Genomic DNA, 18,496 nt, shown 5'->3' with positions numbered 1-18,496 from the left:
AAGCACAAGGAGATTGCTTCAACCCATACAAAGCCTTCTTACATCTGTACACTTTCTCCTCTTGTCCTTTCTTGACAAAACCGTGAGGCTATGTTACATAAACTTCCTCAAATATGTCACCATTCAAGAAAGCAGTAACAATGTCTGATTGATGTACATCCCAACCAAAATGAGCTGCCAATGCACATAGAAAATGCACAGTAGACATACGACAAGTGCGAGAAAAAGTCTTTTCATAATCTATGTGTTTTTGTTGTGCATAACCTTTTGCAACAAGTCAAGCCTCATGGCGATTGATCTCACCATCCGATGGACGTTTCAACTTGTAAACCCACTTCGTACAAATAGCCTTTTTGCCAGGAGTCAAATCACATAAAGTCCATGTGTCATTTTCTATAAGTGCATCATATTCTGATTGCATGGTAGCCATCCAATTTTTTGATTTTTGTGCTTCATCAAAATACAGAGGTTCCTCAACATCATGTAAGCTAGACACAGCCAAAGCATAACAATCTGATGCATAAGATGCATGGCTAGAGCCTGAACGAGTACTACTAGACAAAGGTGCATCAAATTTACTATCACACAATGGATGCACCAGCCATTTTGGCATACCTCTAGCTTGCTCATTTTTAGCCCTTTCCTCATCAAGTACATCATGTACAACTGCATCAATAATAGGCTGATCTGTAACATTTTCAAAAACCCTAATAGGCTGTACATTTTCCTCATTGGAGTTTACATTCATATTTCCACCGCTGAAAAGAGGCACCAAAGTGTCATAAATGCCCTGTGAGCTTACATTACTGTCTCTAGTACATGACAGCAAGGGCTGAACAGAATCTTCCACGAACACACGTCTTGTGAAACCAAAATACACTTTATTTGCGGATGACACAACCTGTAACCTTTACTTTCAACACTATAATTTAAAAAAATACATTTGACAGCCTTATCATCCAATTTTTTGCGTTGTGTTTGTGGCACCAAAGCATATGCCAAACAACCAAAAACACGCATGTGCTCAATAGAAGGCTTTCTATCATGCCATGCTGCATATGGAGTAATAGACTGCAAAGCTTTTGTAGGACACCTATTAAGTACATAAGTGGCACACATGATGGCCTCAAGCCAAAAAGAATGCGGCAAAGCTTGACTTTTGACCATACATCGTGCCATTTCCGTAAGTGACCTATTTTGTCTCTCAGCTATACCATTTTGTTGAGGTGTATAAGGCATTGTACATTGGTGTTTTATCCCACGACTAGCCAGAAATGCATTAAATTCATGAGACATATAATCCCCCCCTTGAACGGAACGGAGGATGCCCATAGTACATTTTGATACATTTTCATCCATAGCCAGAAATTGTTTGAAGCACATAAAAACTTCGGACTTCGCTTTAAGCGGAAATAATCATGCATGCCTGGAGTAATCATCAATGAAAGTCACGAAGTACACGTAATTGCACAAGGACGGACTTTGCATGGGCCCACAAACATCACTATGCACAAGCTGCAATTTGCATGTAGCCCTAACAGAAATAAGTTTCTCATTGATATCCTTGACACCAGCAAGGAAAGTGTCCATATCATCTTCTTCATGCATAGTCTTCGATTCCAGCTCTTTACGCAGCAAAGCAATTTTAGCCTCATTGCAGCTTGCATTAAGACCTGCTAGAATATCCCAAGCCTGTTTTGCAGATTTTGTTGAACGAATGTGAGGAGTAATGGTGTGCTTCACAGACAATGCAAGCAACGCATGAGCCTGCGCATCCTTTACATCCCAACGAGCTTGTTCTACCGTAGGCAATACAACTCTAATTGCAGCAATCCTTGCAGCAAGACCTGCAACATCCTCAACATCGCCTACATCCTCAGAACCACGACGTACATCAATGCCTTGCACAATATTCTAGACGCCCTTTGACACAAGAACATGTTGCATCATATAAGCCCACATAGGGTAATTGTCCCCATCCAACCTGTCCTCAGCAGCAAACATCTTGAACACATATGTGTTGTTGTCAGCCATGGTAAATGATGCACCTGATGTGAAAACTACCCGAAAAGAGGAGAAACGGAGCGAGAACAACACATGCTATATAGCACAAACCGTAGAAGACTGTAAGGCACCTGTTATGCAGAAAATGACACTGACAAAATTCTACACAAGATGAAAAAATTGTCTGTGCAAACATGCATGTAGTGGAAACGTAGACTAAACTCTACGAGCTATCCTGGAATATTTCTTGACCTGCAAACGATCATCAAACCTCACTAAAATTGGAGAAAGTGAGCAAGTGTGTGTGTTGGAGCTGCTGGCAACTAAGCCCGGGAGGACGCAACTTGCCCCGATACCAATTGTTGGAATTAGGGTTGCAGGAAAATGCTCACAGCTTGGAGAAGACAAAGGAATCTCAAGGCACACAATAGAGAGTGTGTTACTTAGCGTGAAATGGAAAAATAGATAGCCCTAGACTGAATGGATGTATATACAATGCACGAGGAAAAAAACCTCCTAAAGAGGGAAAAAATGCCCCGGCGGTCCTAGTGTGTTCACACACATCACTACCACATGTATATGGTAACACTATACACTATATCCATGAATTTTGAGCATCTTGCAACTCAAGATCTTGCAATAGGCTACTACAGCTATTGTTGCTCCCTCCTTCCCATTCTGAGTTATCCTAGATGAAGGTTTGTGCAATGTGCATAGGTTCCAAATACACGTCTATGCAAGGTCTTGTAATGTGGCCCTATTATGCCAATGGAAGAGATGGGGTTAACAAGATGTTGTGCAAGATTCCGATACTGACGGATTGTTCAGTGGCATTCGCAGACGATGTACTGTCCATACTTTATTGAGAATTGTTGGTTGTAATTCCAACAATACTCATTTGCTGACGATGCTCTGTCCATACTTTGTTGAGTATCGTTGGTTGTAATTCTTTGTGGTTGTCATTTTTGGTACCCACTTGTACTTGAGTTGTGGAGGCGGTTGAGCTGGTTGCTGTGGTCTCCATTGTGCCAGGTTTTCTTTAGAGGTTGGGGTTGGTTGGCTCGTTTTCTTTTTGGAAGCTATTTATACTTGGGTTGACTTGATTTAGGGTTTTACAATTGTTTGGGCAGCCATGTCCAAGTATAAGTGCATTGGGATTATTGAAATTTGGATGGTTTTTGTTGCTGCATTGTTGTGGTAACCACTGGTGGGGTTGTTGGCTTGGGTAACTAGATTTTTTTAGCTTGCTTGCCATGATGGATTTCTACACCCATACTTGCCTGGTGGCTTGTTTGTTGGATCGTCGTGCAGGCTTAGGCTTCAATATTGGCAACAATTTTGTATTAATGGGTTGTACCTACCAAATATGGTCATTTTGTGCCAAAGGAGTGACATAAGAGGTGTTGTTAACTTTAAACTTTATAGTATTCTCTTGCCAATCCAATACTACTTTGCATGTTTGCATCCAAGGTACACCTAGGATGACTACTTTGTTATTAAGATCTGTGTCTACCATTACATGAAATTGGTGTGGGCATTGATCTTTGTCTATGTTGATTGACAAATTTGCTTGATGTAAACCGACCATCGTTCCTCGGTTTGGAGCTTTGAGCTCAATTTGATCGGTTGTCAATGGTACCTCTCACATCTTCATGAATGTGGAGTACTTCATGAAATTAGCTTGATCTCCAATGTCTACAAGTGCTTGTTCTGTCAATCCATCTACCAGCTGTATATAGATGCGTACATCCATACCTCCAAGCCAAGCTCTATCACAATTTCTTCAATAAGAGAAGGTGTTGTCATCGATTGTTGAAATTGGGCATTGTTTTATCGTTCCTTGCACTTTAAAATCCGCAACTTTGCTTCCTCTTGACCCCACACTTGATTAGCTTGAGCTTGCATCTTTGGTTCAGCTACATGGTATAGCTTGTCCAACATTTTTGTGGTTAGTGGTAGATGGTACTTCTTTAATCTACATCCAGTAATCCAATTAGACATCTCTTCACCCTTTGATGTCGTAAGTTTTATGGCACCATTGGATGATATATCACTAATCACAAATGGGATATTTCCTCATTTTTTAAAGTGTTGTTTTAAGGTGTAGAACAATACGTAGTCACCCTTTTTAAACTCCTTGTTGATCACAGGTTGATCATGGAACACCTTCACGAGTCGTTTTTGTGCGTAGATGCCTGTCATAGCTCATAAGAATTTTTCATCTAGCTTCTGTTACCATATACATGTGGTAGTGATGTGTGTGAACACACTAGGACCGCCGGGGCATTTTTTCCTCTTTAGGAGGTTTTTTCCCCCGTGCATTGTATATACGCCCATCACTCTAGGGCTATCAATTTTTTCCCATTGCACACTAAGTAACACACTCTCGATTGTGTGCCTCGAGCTTCCTTCGTCTTCTCCAAGCTGTGTGTGTTTCTTTGCAACCCTAATTCCAACAATTGGTATCAGAGCAGGTCACGTCCTCCCGGGCTTAGTCTCCAGCTGCTCCAGCACACGCTTGCTCACTTTCTCCGATTTCAGTGAGCTTTGGTAGGCGTTCGGAGGTCGACAAAAATTTTGGGTAAGCTCGAAGAGCTTGGTCTGCTCAGAATTTTAATTTGGGCTCATTTCGGCCTCCGTTTCCACTACAGGCAGTACTGCACAGGCTATTTCGTCATTTTGTGCAGAAATTCTGTCAGTGCCGTTTTATGCATAATAGGTGCCTTATAGTCTTCTACGGTTTGTGCTATATAGCACAGGTTGTTCCCGCTCCATTTCTCCTATTTTCGGGCAATTTTCACATCAGGTGCAGCATTTACCATGGCTGACAACAACAACACAGATGTGTTCAAGATGTTTGCTGCTGAGGACAGGTTGGATGGGGACAACTATCCTATGTGGGCTTATATGATGCAACATGTTCTTGTGTCAAAAGGTGTCTGGAACATTGTGCAGGGCATTGATGTACGTCCTGGTTCTGAGGATGTAGGCGATGTTGAGGATTTTGTAGGTCTTGCTGCAAGGATTGCAGCTGTTAGAGTTGTTTTGCCTATGGCAGAACAAGCTCGTTGGGATGTTAAGGATGCGCAGGCTCATGCATTGATTGCGTTGTCTGTGAAGCGCACCATTGTTCCTCACATCCGTTCAGCAAAATCTGCAAAACAGGCTTGGGATATTCTAGCAGGTCTTTATGCAAGCCGCAATGACGCTAAAATTGCTTTGCTGCGTAAAGAGCTGGAGTCGAAGATTATGCATGAGGAAGATGATATGGACACTTTCCTTGCTAGTGTCAAGGATATCAATGAGCAACTCATTTCTGCAGGTGAAGTCATTTCACACAGTTCCCTAGTGCATACTGTTCTTGATGCCTTACCAGATTCCTACCAGACTTTTGCTAGTACTTGGAGACTGATGACCCAAGGAAATCCTGAAGTTGTCAAGTTTGATGCATTATGCACATTGCTGTTGCAAGAGTCACTGTCCAGAAAAAACAGGACTAGACAGCGTGCAGTTGAACAAGCTTTTATTGCTTCTCAAAGAAAGGGTGGTAACAGCAATGCAGCCACTTCTTATGGTTCTGCTGCGAGTGGCAAATATTATGTTCCTAATGCTTCTATTGGCAGCACTTCTTCTGGCAATTCTGGTGATAAGGGCAAAAAGAAGATGCGTTGCCATTATTGTAAAGCCAATGATCACTTGATCAAGTCGTGTCCTAAGTTGAAGGCCAAAGAGGCTAAGAAGAAAGAGGGTGGTTCCACTGCAAATGCTGGTTCCACTACAAATGTAGCCATTGTTGAGTCTTCTGTGAAAGGAGACTGTGTTGCTGATGTTGATGCAGAATTTGCGTTTAGCGCAGAGTGCACGTACAATCCTATTGTCCATGATGCATGCTTGTCAGTTGCTGCAGATTCACATGTGTGGTATTTCGACAGTGGTGCTACAAAGCACATTACTTCGCATCGTGAATTGTTTACCTCTCTCGAGTCTGTCCCTCATGGGAATTCAGTCACTTATGCCAACAACGCCTCTTATCTAGTTCAGGGAGTTGGAAAGATTGTGCTCACTGCTGCTAATGGCAGTTCCTTCACACTTGTTGATGCACTGTATGTACCTGGGATCAAGAAGAATCTCTTGTCTGTATCCGCACTTGCTAGACTTGGACTTGTAGTCAAATTTGTGGATGACAGATGTACAGTTCATGATCTCAGTTTTGGTGATGAAATTGTTGCATCTGGCCTTTTGTGCCGTGGGCTGTATAAGCTCACTTTGTATGACAAGTGTGGACAAAATTTTGCAAATGCTGTTGCAGATTCAAGGGCTATTTCAGATGCAAAACTTTGGCATGCACGTTTTGAAACGCAAGCCGGATGGTGAGATCAATCGCCATAAGGCTCGACTTTTTGCAAAGGGTTATGCACAACAAAAAGGCATAGATTATGAAGAGACTTTTGCTCCCACTTGTCGTATGACTACTGTGCGTTTTCTATGTGCATTGGCAGCCATTTTGGTTGGGATGTACATCAATCAGACATTGTTACTGCTTTCTTGAATGGTGACATATTTGAGGAAGTTTATGTAACGCAGCCACGCGGTTTTGTCATAAAAGGACAAGAGGACAAAGTGTGCAAATGTAACAAGGCTTTGTATGGGTTGAAGCAATCTCCTCGTGCTTGGTATGAGAAAGCTGACACTCATTTGGTCAAACAAGGCTTTCGTAACAGTCCAACAGAAAGCACATTGTATGTAAAGCGTGAGGGTGATGTATTTCTCATCGTGGTTCTTTATGTTGATGATTTGCTGATCACTGGACCAAATGAGAGACATACTGCTGAATTTAAGGCTGATTTGAATGCTACTTTCAAGATGAAAGATTTGGGGTTGTTGCATCATTACTTGGGTATACAGTTTAAGCAGTGTGATGGTGGTATTGCCTTGTGTCAGAAAAGTTACATAGAGACATTGCTATGTAAGTTTGGACTTGAGGATTGCAAACCTATTGCCACTCCCATGGAAACAGGTTTGAAGTTAATTCTACATGATGCTGACGATCCTGTTGATGTCACTCTTTACCAAACTGCTGTTGGCTGCCTCATTTATGTATGCAACACGAGGCCGGATATTCAGTTTGCAGTCTCACAAGTCAGCAGATATATGCATAGCCCAGGGTCTAAGCATTGGCAGGCTATCAAGAGGATTTTCCACTACCTTAGTGGCACTTTACATCTTGGCTTGTTTTATCCCAAGGGGGGATCATTGCCGCCAGACTTACATGCTTTTTCGGACTCAGATTGGGCTGGTTGTTTTGACACGCAAGTGTCCACAAGTGGTTTTTGTTTCATGCTTGGCAGTTCATGTATATCATGGTTGAGCAGGAAGCAACCTACTGTGGCCACTTCGAGTTGTGAGGCTGAGTACAGGGCAGTCTTCACAGCTACGGTTGAGTGTGTATGGCTCAGACGCCTTATGGCTGATTTGGGTGTTGGATAGGACACTGCCAACACTATCTACACTGACAGTCAGAGCGCATTGGCAGTTGCGAGGAACCCAGTTTTTCATGCTTGCACAAAGCACATTGAGGTGCATTACCACTATGTCAGGGAGAGGCTCTCAGCAGGAGAGATCAGCTTGGCTTATGTGCCAACACAAGACAACCTTGCAGATCTTTTCACAAAGGCATTGTCTCGTGAGAAGCTTGAAGATTTCCGCAAAGCTTTGGGCTTACTCCCCTTTGTGGACTGATCCTGTCCTCAGGGCACGACACTTCCCTTTACTCATGTGCCAGCTCTCGTTCACCGCATCACTCCAGGGGGGATTTGTTACCATATACATGTGGTAGTGATGTGTGTGAACACACTAGGACCGCCGGGGCATTTTTTCCCTCTTTAGGAGGTTTTTTCCCCCGTGCATTGTATATACGCCCATCACTCTAGGGCTATCAATTTTTTTCCATTGCACACTAAGTAACACACTCTCGATTGTGTGCCTCGAGCTTCCTTCGTCTTCTCCAAGCTGTGTGTGTTTCTCTGGAACCCTAATTCCAGCAGCTTCTCTATCTTGTTTATCCTTTTTGACATATCATGACCTCTCCACTCTAAGTTCTTGGCTATGCAAAGAGTAGGAATTAATAATTCCATGGGTAGTATGGCATTAAACCCAAACACCATGTTAGAAGGTGTTGTTACAATTACTATTTTGTAAGCAACTTGATATGCCAAAGTCTAAATGTACCTTCTGGTCCCATGTGTGCTCTTAATTCACTCAGAGTCTTTGTGAGCACCGTGCATAAAATCTTGTTTGTGCTCTCTACTTTTCCATTAGTTTGAGGGTGATATGGTGCTTATTTGCGACAATAAATTACCATGAATTCATCCAACAAGAATTCAATCACTTCATTAAAGAAGTGAGTCCCTCTGTCGCTCATTATTTTTTTTATCAATAGCCCATATCTTTTAAAAGCATTTTCATACAAGAATTTCACTATTTCTTTTGGCATCGTTTTTTGTGTTGCTTTGGCTTCAATCCATTTGGTTAGACACTCCATGGCCACAATGATATATTGAGCATGCATTGGATATGCGGGCAATGCAATAGGTCTGACAAAGTCTATGTCCTACTTGGCAAAATCCCTTACCCCTATCATAGGTCGTAAATGCATTTTGTCTCTTCACATATGTGCTTTCGTTCATTGACATTTGTCAAATCTGTTCACATATGAAGTTCATCATCCATGAACAAGGTCGGCCACCAAATTCCTATAACAAGAATTGCTTTTGCGTCTTATCAACATAAAAATTTTAGCATGCTTGTCCAGCATGAGCTTGCTCAATAATCAAAAAATATATTTTTTTTGTGGTGCACATTCGCAATTGGTTGTCCTTTTCTCTTTTGTAGAGGTGATCCTCAATCAACATATAGCTTTCAACTTCTATACGAGTAGATTTCATTCTCGATCTAGTCAACCCCTATGGTAAAGTTTATTTGGTCAGGTAATCCACAATATAAGAGCTCCACTTAGGTGCGTGAGTTACACAAATGTCGCATAAACTAATGAAGTCATGAATACTTCTCTGCATTCTCAACTAGTAAATATCAAGTCGCATCAACCTTTAAACTGTTTGCACTTTGCTATTATGAATTCCCGTGGTTTGCACATGAGATTGACTCAAGTACACGCTTTTCTGTGTTGGATCTATGCATAGCCTCAGTATACCATCGATGCTTTCATTAGCTAGATCGTAACTAATTAGTGGTTAATACCGCTCTAATTTTGTATGATTGCCCTCTATTCTTTGTGTGTGCATATAGGTTTGATTGGAGTGCAGATGCTCAATAGATCTATGTGTGTGTGCTTGTGATTAGTTGTTGCATGATAGGATTAGTGATGAGTGCATCTTTGCAATCATTAGTGTGTGTAAATGGATTGATTTGAGGTGAAGATAAGTGGGTGTGGAGATTGCCAGACATCGTGGTTTAGCTCCTCCATAGGTCGAGAAGACCACTTCATAGAGTTGCCATTCTTGTTTCCATGATTAGCTCACTAATCAGTGAGTGTTTACATGCCTTAGGAAGGTAGCTCACCTCTCTGGATTGACAATTATTGTTGGTCATTGGAGCTATGCTGGTACCCCCAACATTTGGCATCGTTTTCAAGGAGCGATGGCCTATTGCTAGTGTAATTATGGCATAATTGAATGGTTCCTTACTAATTTCACTTGTTTTTTTATGGTTTTATGGATTTTGGATGTGTCTGCATGAAGCAATGTGTTTAATTTCCCCTAATTTGATACCATATCTTGCTAATTGTGTGCCTACACACTCTAATTTCACACTAACCCCTTGCTAATTTCACTAATTTTTTCTAACGTACATATTAATTTTCTACTAATTACACTAATATTTTGTGCTTATGCTTTGATATTCTCCTAATTAGAGGCTTGGATTTCATTCTAATAATGCCGGTTTATGCTAATCTCTTAATGATTTGTTGATTTTGGAATGCAAGTTTAGGGCTTTGGAGCATCGACAAAAAAGGCCTACACATTGTGTACTCGGTGATTGGATGGTGCTATTGAACTCGACATATGTGCAGTATGCTTCGTCGTTATCAATTTGTGAATTGAAACTTTTGATTTTGCACGTTTGCATGCTGCCGTCGTAATGCCAAAATTTTCTTGGAATTGAATGTGCAAATTGATGCTTTCATGGCTAATGTGCAATGTTAGTTTGACTAATTGTATGCTTGGATGGTCAATTACAATTGTGTGCATTAAAATCAAGTGTGCGTGCATTCAAATTGAGTGTGTGTATGCTTAATTTTAGGTGTGTGTGCAGTATTTTGTCCTTGTGTGTGCCCTTAAAAATCAATGTGTGCATAATGATTTTACAAATGTGATGATTAATTGTTAAGCGATCATGCCCAATTAGAAATTTGTGAATTCAAATTGCGATTTTGACAAGATGAACTCTTGTGTGTGCACACCTAAAAGTTAGTAAAAACTACCAATTATTAGTGTGTGTGTGTGTGTGTGTGTGTGCGCGCGCGCGCGCCTAAAAACTGCTTAATGTGCATGATTAATCCAATGTTTGATTACAAAATTGATGTGTGTAATGGTTATTTGCAACATTTTCAAGCTCAAAACAGGGAATTACACACTTGAAATGCGTCAATTTTTTAACCTAAAATTGCCAATTTAATTGCCTAGTTTTGATCCTTAATGGTGAAATTAATTGGCAGTTGAGCCAATGCGATTATTGTGATATGATTGGCTACATTATCCTCTAGGTGTGGAGATTTTCTTTAAAAAAATCGGGTATTTTTATATAATTTATATAATTTTTTGTTAACTTTTGCATTAATTTTTGTTTAATTCTGTAAAAATTTGATATCTTGCGATCTTGATGAGCTGTTTTGTGTCTGTATTTATGAAATCATTTTGAGCGCATGTGTATCCTCATTTGTCGAGTTTTTTTGCTTTTCACTATTTTCGAGGATCGGGTTGTTAACTTTGTCGTAATTGGCAATTTTGACAAAAACCGCTATTTTTGGTATGCTTGTGCATGTCAAAAGTGTTTGATTGTGATTGTCAATGATTTTTTGAGATTTATAGAATTTTTTGGAAACTTTTTGGAATATATTGGCAATTTGTTTTGGATTTTGTGGTGATTTTTAGCGTTTTTGGCTAAATTTTTAGCTAAATTTGGCCTCATCATACCTTTTTTTTAAAAGAATTGGTTTCAACAACCGGTGGTTGTGATTACAAGCTTGGCGTATGCTCCAACATGTTTTCGGCAATCGTGTGGACTCTGCAGTAAAAAAAATTGGCATCGTCACAAAAAACGAACTCCGACGGCGTGTGCAGGTGAGAATCGCCTCCTGCGGTGATTAATGGTTATATAAGTCCAAAAAAAAAAAAAGACTCCTTTCCAGCCATATTAGGCACGTTGAAGATACTCTCTCTCCTCCCTTGGACATTCCCTCTCATCCCCACCTCACTCTCTCTTTCTCGTGCGATGATAATCCCTCTCTCTCACTTTCTCTCTCTTGTTGTATTTGAAGAGCATAAGATAGTCAAAGTCGAGACTCTCTCACTTACTCTCGCTTCCAAGCTCCAGCCTTATAAGGCATTTAATAAAAAGGACACACACACACATCCATTCATTCGCTGGCTTCACATGGGCACCGTCGTGGGTTCTCTCTCTCTTGGGACTTCCTCTGCTGGCAAACCCCGCCACCCACCCACTCTCTCTCTCTCTCTCTCTCTCTCTCTCCCTTTTCTCGCCTTCTGCCATCATTACCTCTGGCCCCGCCAGGCGACCTACACCCTCTCTCTATTATTAGTTGTTGCATGTGTAGGCCGCGTGTCTTGTGAATCGAAGTGACTTCTGTACACTGCTGTCCACGCGTTGTTGCCCCACCTGAAAGCCCCACCCCCCACACACACACACACACAAACCCTCTCTCTCTCTCTCTCTCTCTCTCTCTCTCTCTCTCTCTCTCTCTCTCTCTCTCTCTCTCTCTCCCCCTGAGTCCCCGCCATTTGCGTCGACTGTCAGCACGTCGTCCTTTGGTAGGCCCCACCCAAAGGCCACACACACCTCACATGCCGCTCTCTCTCTCTCTCTCTCTCTCTCTCTCTCTCTCTCTCTCTCTCTCTCTCTCTCTCTCTCTCCCCCGCCCTTGACAACGTCGACCTCTCTCTCTCTCTCTCTCTCCGAGTCCCCCGCCTTCCAAGGTGCACCCCTCACACTATCACACTCTCTCTCTTACTGTGTCACTCGTGCCAGTGTGTGGTCTCTCTCTCTCTCTCTCTCTCTCTCTCTCTCTCTCTCTCTCTCTCTCGCACGCGCGCGCGCGCACGCGCTCGTGGGGCTCACTTGCTGGTGGCCAATTTTTAGGTGGACCTGTCTACACATGGATGGTTGCCTCTCATGAGAGAGGGCAGCCCATAGAGGCTCCTTTTCATCTATAAAAGGAGGGCTTTTCTACACATGAAAATAAGAGTAAAGCAAGGATAAGTGAGAAGGCATTGTAAGAAATGCAAGATAAAGAGAGAATCCAGAGAGGCAACCATTAAGGGTTTCTAAGCCTTTTGTAAATCACTTCAAGTTTGAAGTGTAAAGCCATTGAGTTGCTTATTTTCCATGGGCGTATCCCACACTTGGGTGAACGATGTACATCTTGTTTTCTCTCTCTCTCTCTCTCTCTCTCTCTCTCTCTCTCTCTCTCTTGTGTATGATTAATCTCTCTCTATTAAATACACCACTCTAATTACTACTTAGCTACTCATTAATCCTTAACACCCTCTACGTTAATGATGGATCACCTTGGACCATCTTGGAGATTACTTCAATCATTCTTAACCAACCTTTAATCTCCCTCGGTCTAGATATGACATCTTCAAAAATTAATCCTTCACTTGTGACTCTTCATTCTGCTCAGCTCTAGTTAAAAGTAATCCTAGAAGTGTTTCTTGATGTAAGATGCATCGACCACAACCAATAGCGCCTTTATGGGATGGTGCATCTGTATTTACTCAATAAAAATAGTGGATTATGTAAATAGCTTAGAAATGTGAACTAGTGATTGCAAAAAAAATGTATAGCCTAGAATGTGTGAGTGTGATTTCAAAGAAATATGTTGGCTATTGTGAATAGTTGTTTACTTATTGTCACAAATATGGGCTTGTGATAATGTTCAGATGAGAGTTGAGATCATTTTGTTTTAATGCCATCATATATGCATGATATGATCAAGCCAACACATAAGAAGCACAAAGATTTCTTTGAGTCCATTGAGCATATGATTGAGCACAAGATGGCCTCAACCGAGAAGACGCCTACTTAGTATTTTTCCCATCCACCTTGGATGGCTTAGCAAACAAATGGTACAGTCAATTTGCAGAAAACCACTTTACTACTTGGGCCACATTAAGACAAAAATTTTGTGAAGTTTTCAGACCACGTGACTTCCAAGAGAAGGTTCTGGATGAGTTGGCCAACATGATGCTCTACCCCAAAGAGACTTTTGTTGAGCTCATGACTAGAACAAAGTCTCTGGTCACCAAGCTTCAACAACTAGGTGAATTCATGGTTAGAGAAAGCTCTTCTCAAAACGTCCCAACAGCAAAAACTCCGAGAGAGTCTCTGACCTGACGCCACTCTGGAGGGAGTTTGTCGCAACTGCTACTCGGATAAAAGGAGCTACAAAATTGTTCACTGACTCTCCTCAAGTAGAGACCATCTCAGTCTTTTTAGAAAGTCCCTTTGATCCTTTAAATTATTTATGCAGAGAACTAGAATCCCGGAAGTTACAACGAGGTCGTCAAGAGGAGAGATCATTCTCTCTTCGGCAAGAGATGCTTCCACATCAAGAAGCTTTGCACAATATCAAGCGCGAGATGGAGGAGCTCAAAGATCATCAGGAGACTAAAGCTATGGTTTGGTGTTCCTCCTGTCGTTCTTCCCGGAATCCTCCGTAGGAATGCCCGCTCCAAACTTACTGTCACTTCTGTGAAAAGTTCGGCGATGATGACAAGGAGTGCTACTATCTGAAGGGACTGCGACAATTACAACAAAGCCTCGCCCTAACTCTTCAACAAGGCTTGGCTCCTGCATCCCATATGGTCTCTCCTTATGGTCAACAAAACCAAATGCCACCCATGCTGACAACCCCTCCTATGCCAGTGATGCAAGGTATGCAAGCACCTTTCCATCTCGAAGGTTTTATCATGCTATTGCCCCCTTAGGTCCTCATATCTTCTACATCTCAGCTACCAACCCTATGCAGCAAAATATGAGACCACCTCGTCCCCCATCTCGCCCGTCCAATTTCCCCATTCTATGCTATAGGTGTGGGGAGTATGAACATTACCATAGTAAGTGTCCCCTCCTTGACGGATCTCCGCCTTGCCGCCACCAAATTGTCTCGAGGCGAAAGATCATAACAACAAAGATTGTCCAAAGCAACGAGCATCCACGTCTTTGAACCTGAGTCTAAACCAACCAAAGTTCACATTTCCAAAGATCAACATGATTGCGGTAACCACCATTCCTCAACCATCCCCTACACATGTGGTTACCCCTAAGGATAAGGTGCATCAAGTGGAGGGGCCCACTGGTGTGCTCACTAGGGCACAATGAGTAGCACTAGGCCTCGGTCTTCTTGAAGGTCCGACTCTTCCAGTTCCTCCTCAACAACCTTATCCATCTGCACCATCTGACAAGCCATCCCCTGGTGCTAGCCGACTAACCTCTATGTTATTTGAGATTGATGGGGCCTTCTTGGAAGCAATAGCTGACTTGCAGCAGCTCAAAGTCCCAGAGAAAGTCTTGCCCAAAAGTGAAAAGCATACAACAAAAACTATATTGAAGAACACCTTTCAACAAGTCTCCCTGTACGACATGCTCAAGCTGGATGAAATTATTTGAAGTGACACTCACAGTCATTCAATCTCTGTACCTTGGTTGTGGCAAGCACCTACCAATGCAACCTTCTGAGTCTTATATGATTTCATATCCCTCTGCCCCTCTCACTGATTACAAGAGTCCCCATCTAACTGTGTCTATTTGGGGGCAAAAATTTTCAAGTGTTATAGTTGATGGGGGATCTGGCATCGATCTTATGTATGAATTCATTATGATGGATTTGGACCTGTAGCCGACCCTCCCAGCTTCCTTCACAGTTACATTGGCCGACCAGAGGACGGTCTACCCAGTGGGCATAGTGGACAAGGTGTCTCTGCAGGTACAAGACTTCACCTGTGACTTGGACTTTGTTGTGGCTCGTCTTCCCCAGGTTGAGGGTGGGTTTCCTTTGCTCATTGGTAGACCATGGCTGCGCCACACTAAAGCACTTCATGATTGGGGAAATGATGCTATGTGGATAAATACTCCAAGTGCCCCAATGAAACCCATTTGCCTTGAAGGTGGTATGGATCTAGTAGTCCATCATAGTTCTTTGCCAATAGAGTCCAACCCCGAGCTGGAGCAGCCTACCCCACCCGACAGGTCCGACGACAACCTATTGCAGTGGTTGGAGGCTACCACATCTATGCCATGCTATGCAGTCTCTATTCCACCCTTGCCTAAGGTTCGACCCTCTTCCCCTACTTCTCTAGCTGAAAGTAGTGAGCAACATCATTCAAAAGTTTGTGTAATAGTCACAGAGGACCATACTTCTGCTGCCCCCCTTGATGGAAGCAATCGGCCTCGATGAACCTATAACACATCATAGAAGTGGGAAGAAATCTCCTTTGCATGAGTTTACCTGTGTCTCCCTCTTCCCTTAGCTTCCTCCGTGTTTGACTCCCCGACCACGCAGATGCACTCTGCAGTATCCGTCTCTGAGGACTTACCCTTTGAGGATCTTCCACCTGGATGGTTGCAAGAAGAGTATGTTGATTTCTACATCAACCAGACACTTGCCCCTAATGTCTTGGCGCTCCAAGAGGCGGCTCAATATTCATCTTCTGATGCACCCTCACCAGCTACATCTCCTGACCCAGTCAAAGAAGTCAACATGGATGGCCCTGAAGACCCTCAGCACATCCTCTTAGCCTCTTGGTTATGGGATCATCCAGTGCTACTTGATTAGGTAGTCTCGTTTATGCACTCCTTTAAAGATGTTTTTGCATGGTCTTACAAGGATTTGGAAGGAATCCCACAAGAATTGGGTGTCCATACTATCCCTCTAGTTGAAGGGGCTAAGCCAATCAGAGGACGGGCTTACAAGCTCAACCCTAAGTATGCAGAAGCTGTCAAGACAGAGCTAGAAAAAATGCAAGAAACAGGGATCATTGTACCAGTGAAGCACTCTGAGTGGCTATCACCCATGGTTATAGCACCTAAGAAGCAATCCAATATAACCTACGTGTGCGTTGACTACCGTGCTTTGAACAAGGTAACTATCCCAAATGGTTTCCCCACACCCTTCACTAAGCGTGTGCTTGAAGATGTTGGATGTCTTTTGGGCTCAAAAATGCTCCGCCTTCTTTCAATCGCACAGTATATCTTAACTTTTGTCCCTTGCTCACGGATCATCTTCGCATCTTCATGGACGATTTTTCAACCTTCTCAGGTGCTCAATGCTCGACCCCATGGAGAATCTAGAGGTCTTCCTCAGTCGTCTTCCTCAGATGCAGGGAGGCACATTTGAAGCTCAATCCAAACAAATGTCATTTTTTGGTCACTGAAGGTAGTTGAGCCATGTGGTGTCTGCTAAAGGTTTAGCACCAGACCCAGAGAAGACAGTTGCCATCTTGAGGTTACCTCTTCTTATCAATCCTAAAGGTGTTCAAAGCTTTGTAGGACATACAAGTTATCATCGCCAATTCATTAGGATGTATGCCAAATTTTGCCAACCTCTGACCCGCATGACCAATGATGTTCTACCATTTCAGTGGTCCACAGTTAAAGCCCAACCCTTTGCTTATCTAAAAAATGCCTAATTGAATCCCCTATTTTGGTATCCCTAGATTGGTCTCTAGCTTTCCATGTACATATTGATGCTAGTTAGACAGCTGTGGGTGATGTCCTCACTCAGCCTACCAAAGAGTTCAATCTAGATCGTCCCATTCATTATGCAAGCATATTGCTCACCAAAGCTGAGTGCAATTACAACACTATTGAAAGGGAAAGGTTTGGCCATTGTTTATGCTCTTCAAAAACGTTGGCACTATTTATTAGGGGTTCACTTCACAGTTATTACTAATCATCATGCTCTACGTTATCTGCTAAATAAGCCACAAGTTGCAGGCCGGGTTTGGCGGTGGCTCCTTCTGTTCCAAGAGTTCGATTTCGAAGTGGTACTTGGTCTTGGCAAGCGTCACGCCATGGACGACCATCTCTCTCGCATTCACACGTGAGGAAGCTACCGGTATTGAGGACGAATTTCCAGATAGCACTCTCTTTAAGGTGGATACAACTCCATAGTGGTACAATGAAGTTTTGTATTTGTTATCCTCTGGCATGTTACCAGAGAATGCTTCTCCCTTGCAGTAGAGAAGGTTACTCTTTCAATCTCGACCTTTCACTCCGATTGGCGGTCAGCTCCATAGGGATGGACCAGATGGTGTTTTGAGAAGGTATGTCTCTCCCCATGGAGTGGAGAATATTTTAGAGGATGCTAACAGTGGTCCCAGTGGTGGCCATTATCCTGGTCACATCACGGCTCAAAAATTTCTACAGAGTGGCTTATGGTGGCCCTATGTGTTTTGGAATGCCATCTCTCATGTAAAGGTGTGATATGTATGTCAGTGATGTGCCCCTAAACCGAGTAAGCACTCCAGCCGTCCCCTCAGGTATCCATGGCATGGTTGCCATTTGAAAGATGGGGTTTGGACTTTGTGGGTCCAATTTCTCCGCCGGCTCAACCAGGTAAATTAAAGCATCTCCTAGTGGCTACGGATTATGCAACCAAGTGGGTAGAAGTACTGGCAACAACATATTGCACTAGTTTTACAGTAGCAAAGTTCTTGTATGAGAATACTTTGCAGGTTTGGGTGCCCCTTGCAGATCACCAGTGATAGAGGCAGTCATTTTGTAAATGACTTGATCACCACATTGCTCGGCACCTACAAAACCTTCCATCACAAATCGTGCTCTTACTATCCCATAGCAAATGGCCAGGCGGAGAGCACCAACAAAGTTCGTATCGCTCTACTTCGTAAAGCTTGTCATCTGCATCCCGCTTTGTGGGCTCAGGCAATCCTTGGCACTGTTTGGGCGTATCGCACTTCCTACAAAGCAACAACTCTCTACACTCCTTTTCAACTGGCTTTTGGTTTGGAAGCTTTGCTCCTTTTTAATGTAACTCTGGATCCTCTAGGGTGGGCAACCTTTGGGTCACAGCTAGACTGCCTCGGCCAACCTCTCACATCTCTCCCAGTTGGAAGAAAATTGCAAATTGGCTTCTCATGCGCTGCAAGCAAAGAAGCTTTGCCGCCACCTTTGCAAGCAAAAAATAGTGCAAGGATCACTAGTGCTACTGTATCAA

The sequence above is a fragment of the Adiantum capillus-veneris genome, chromosome 18, assembly GCF_014529385.1.
Source record: "Adiantum capillus-veneris isolate H3 chromosome 18, ASM1452938v2, whole genome shotgun sequence".
Classification (NCBI taxonomy): Eukaryota; Viridiplantae; Streptophyta; class Polypodiopsida; order Polypodiales; family Pteridaceae; genus Adiantum; species Adiantum capillus-veneris.
Note: the sequence above shows the minus strand (reverse complement) of the source record.